Genomic DNA, 5,069 nt, shown 5'->3' on the forward strand with positions numbered 1-5,069 from the left:
AATGCACTAACAATCGAGGGTGTAACATCCTCCCGTGGGTGAAACTAGTCCATTTCAGCTATTGGTTCTTGTGTAATAACAAAATCATCAATGGATTTTAGTGTAACAATTTCTTTCTTTCCCTGATCAGCTTCCATTTCCACTGTTGGTTCTTGTGTAACAAAAGTGTCATCCACAGTTTATTGTGTATCAGTTTTTTCTTGGTAATCTTCTGTCTCCACTACTGTTTCTTTTGTAACAGTAGTTTCAACCATAGGTTCATGGATATCAACTTCTTCTTCTTTCCCTTAGTTGACTTCTGTCTACATTGCAAGTTCTGACGTAACAACAGTGTCAACAAAGGGTTCCTATGTATCAGCTACCAAATTACTTTCAGTTGACTGCATCATCTCAACTACTGGTTCTTTTGTAATAACAGTGTCTTCAACGGCTTTTTGTGTGTCAGATTCCTAGGATTTAGTTTGTGTTTCCCTCAAGATGGTGTCTGTTCCACAAATTATATACCCCACTACCACTAGCTTCTTAGCACAGGTTGCGCACACAGCACCCGGGACATCTCCCTTCCTAGCCCTATCTATGGCCTCAGTCAAACTATCTAACCTCGGAGCTCTTGCCTCTACCTTCCTCTGCTACTTGTTTCCTTAGCTTTCCACTTTCTTTTTCTAAATTTTCAATTTTTAACATAAAGGATTGAGTTTCATTCTTACTAGGTGAAGAAGGTCCCTCTAGCTAAGCCTGCTCTTCATCCTTCTGCTCTACTGCCTCCTCATTCTTCTTAGACATGAATGGGGAATCTGGGTACCCACTAACCCTTATTCTCTATTTTTGCCTCCTATCACCAATTGCCTTGTCAACCAGCCTCTTTCCAACCCTTACTTTTGAGGGCTAGGGCTGCTCCTTGGTTGCTGCCGGAGCTTCCTCAGGCGTCCTGGTTTGTTTCCTCCGGGTATTTCTCCCCTTTTTTCTCATGAATTCTTCCCAACTCTGCCCTGGTGACTTAGGGCATCCAGCACAATAATATTTATGAGGCCATGGTTTGTGATGCCTGTTTCTAGATGCGTAGCTATTTTTACGGTCATGACCATATGCTTGATGTTTTCCAGCAAAACGTATGGAAGACTTATTAGTTATCAATGCCAAAGGTGGTTTAGAAGCAGAAAGTGGTAATTGAATACGATTTTTTCCCTTCCCTCACAAGTGGTATATTTGATGAGGTAAAGGGAAACATCATCCCATGGTTGGTTTGGGGAAGTGAAAACCTATCAATCCCCCTCCCTTTCTTCACCAGCTATTCCTCCCCTTGGAGAAAATCCTCCTTCAAGGAGGGGTCATTAAGTTTTCTGTTAAACCACATTTTTCCTTCTACTTCTAATTTCGTCACTCGGGAAATTACCACTTTTGTAAGCTCCAACTTTAATCCCCTAACCTTCATCTAATTTCTCTCTAAATTCTTCGCGAACTCCATGGCAATTCCCCTGTCTGATGCTTCCAGCCTCTGGAAGAACTCAAACCAGCCGACATCTTTAAAAATTTGACATGCTTCGGGGTAGTTATCCAAAGCCTTTGTTGACCTTGGTTCATGCTGAATTACTGCTCCACCCATCGCTACACAAATTCAATGTTTTTCTCCTTTCTTTTTCCCTCCTTTAGAAGTTTCAGAGCAGTCAGCACACTACTCAGCTATTTCAGCCCTGCAACTATTCTTCTCCACTTCTCTGAGCACTCTGAATGGGGATGCAAAGCTCCAACATGGGATAAATGGTTGGTAACGTAGGTGAGAATTTTAAATTAAGATTTGCAATCATGATTCGTACTGCACAGTAATGTTACCTTATTAATGCTAGGTTACGGGAGGTCTCGTCGGAGGTACAATTCCATTTTTTGGCATAATCAATCATTAAGTGACAATGATTACCAAATCACCATGCTTTATTTGCCATTTTTAAATATTCACAGGTCATTCAAAGGTCATGTTGCCATATAATTCACCTCCCCCCCACCCCCTGGCTTAAATGTGACAGCTGACCTCGGCCATCAAAAGGGATATCGTGTTAAATTTCCACAATTACTGAATAAAAGTGGATAATGATATTACCTTTGTATGACAAACTTGGGTGACGTGGGGAGAAGATGTTGGTGGCAAGGAATGTGAAATTAACTCCGACGATGAAGGAAACTGTTTTCCGAACCATGATGATGCATGTTGTCTATTACAATGAGTAATTTACTCGATTTTTTTCTAAAAGTCATCAGTTGTTACAGATGTAACAACCAAGATGACTGTTATGTATTATTGATTTTCACAAAAGATAAAAACAAATAAAAAGGTCGTGTAACAACATTATTGTAGAGTATGCTTGAAATAAGAAATGTTGTTACAGAGTGTGTAACAACTGCCACAAAGTGGTTTTCAGCTGCTATAGAAATTGTCTGTCTGCGCTCGAAAAAGGTTTTCATAGGCATATTGTTTTATAATGTTCTTTTTTTTTTTAAGGTGTAACAACTTCCAAGAGCGGTTGGTTTTTAGCTATTACACTTATCGAAAAATTAGAATTTTGGCAGCACAGGGGGCTTTCCCCTGTTCCTGTAATCTGAAGATCCGAATTCACGACAACACTGACAAATGAATGCCTTGAAGCAGGTTTATGATATAATCGAAGACGGTGGCCATTTGCAAGCAATGGTGTCCTTGCAGTGTCAATGGTATCCAAATTTACAGTCTTATTGTCAAATACTACATATACCTCATAGGGACCTAACCATCTGGTGTAGAGCTTACCCTTGAAGTCCTTAAATATTGAGTCGTGTAAGAGAGCCCAATCTCCTTTCTGGAACTTCTTCTTGATGAATCTGTCATCGCACTTAGCTATCTACTACTAGTTAATCTTTGTTTTTTAGATAGAAGCTAGTCGTTTCTCCTCCAATTCATTGAGCTAGTTCAACCTCTGCTTTTGTGTCGTAGCCAAATCCAAATTTACCTACAATGTTGTTCTTAGTGTCTTGATTTCAAACTCAATAAGGAATAAGGGATTTTTACCATACAAAAGTTCATATGGTGAGAATCTCGTGGTATTCCTCCATGTAGTATTGTATGCCCACAACACTTCTGGAAGTTTGTCAGCACAATTCCTTCGGTGATTAGCCACGATCCTGGTAAGAATCCCCTCAATGACTTTGTTAGTGATTTTCACTTGGCCATTCACTTGTGGATGATAAGGTGTTATGATTCTATGATGGATTTTGTATTTTTCAACCAACTTCTAGATCTTATGGGATGTAAACTGGGGCCCCCCATCTATGACTATGTCCCTGGGTATATCAAAACAGACAAAGATGTCTTCAAACAGAAACTCTGAAACAACATGCTCCATGGCCATGGTAAATTTTAGGGGTGAAATTTAAGGGGATTTTCATTTTAGAGGGGCGAAAATTTTATAAAACACCCATTCCATATATTTAGCCCAAATTTTATTTAAAAAATATTTCTTTTTTCATTTTAGCAAAAAAAAAAAAGGGCAAATAAACTATGAAAGACTCATTTGACCCAATTCACCTAGTTTGGGAGGTTATATTCCATTACAATCGCCGGATTTTCTGGTTTGCAATGTTAAATTTGTTTGCAATCGGATCCTTGTTTTCAAATATGGTTTTTATTGATGGAAAGGGTGTAAATAAATAAAAATATAAAGAAAGTGGAGGTATGGTAAATAAATAAAACCTCTTTTTATACTTACTCCAAAGGTATCGTAAATAAATAAAAATTTAAATAAGCTAGAGGTATGGTAAATAAATAAAACCTTTTTTTATATTTAGTCCATAACCCTCTTTCTATTTAAGAAGGATAAAAAAAAGTTTTATTTAAGTGAATCCTATGGGCCAAATACCATATTTAAAAAGAAATATGGTAAATTAATAAAAGTATAAATAAACGAGAGGTATGGTAAATAAATAAAACATTTTTTTAATAAACTAGAGGTATGGTAAATAAATAAAACATTTTTTTAATAAACTAGAGGTATGGTAAATAAATAAAACCTCTTTTTATATTTAGTCCATAATCCTCTTTCTATTTAAGAAGGCTCAAAAAAGAGGTTTTATTTAAGTGAATTCTATGGGCCAAATACCATATTTATAAAAAAGGTATTGTAAATTAAAAAAATATATAAATAAATGAGAGGTATTGTAAATAAATAAAACATTTTTTTATATTTACTCCATAAGTCACCTTATATTTACAAACACCCGAGGTGTAAATAAATAAAAATATAAATAAAGTGCAATTATGGTAAATAAATAAAACCTCTTTTTATACTTACTCCAAAGGTATGGTAAATAAATAAAGCCTCTTTTAAAATTTATTCCACAACCATCTTTCTTTTAAGAAGGCTCAAAAAAGAGGTTTTATTTAAGTGAATCATATGGGCCAAATACCATATTTATAAAAGAGGTATGGTAACTTAATATGAATATAAATAAACAAGAAGTATGGTAAATAAATAAAACATTTTTTTTATATATTTACTCCATAAATCACCTTATATTTAAGGACACTCAAAAAATGGGTTATATTTAGGTGAAGCCTATGGGCCAAATTATTATTAACGCTATGAAAAAAACATTATTAACCATAATATTAGTATTAATAAAAGTGAAGATGGCACATGGTATTGACCCATGATATTCACATGGAATGTAGCCTATTTAAAGGGGGAAATTAAACCAACATAGATCCATCTTTACTCTCGATCTACTAAGCGCCCAGAGGGATCAAATATCGTGATATGCAAACTAGCATAGAGTGAAAAATATTTGATCCCTCTCAGGGCTTGGTAGACCAAGAGTAAAAATGAATATTGTAATTTAATGTCACTTAAACATTTCAACTCGGTTAAAATAAAAAGATAAAATAAAAATAAATTATTAATTTTATTAATTTTTATAAATTAATAATAGTAGTTTTTAAGCTCTAGGTTTATGATAACCCATGGTATTGACCCATGGTAATACCATGGTATTCATGTGAGCATAGAATATTTAAAGGGGAAATTCTATCAGCTTAGATCCATCTT

This window comes from Pinus tabuliformis, chromosome 5_2 (assembly GCF_031772625.1).
Source record: "Pinus tabuliformis cultivar Carrire ecotype Pingquan chromosome 5_2, CPIR1, whole genome shotgun sequence".
Lineage (NCBI taxonomy): Eukaryota > Viridiplantae > Streptophyta > Pinopsida > Pinales > Pinaceae > Pinus > Pinus tabuliformis.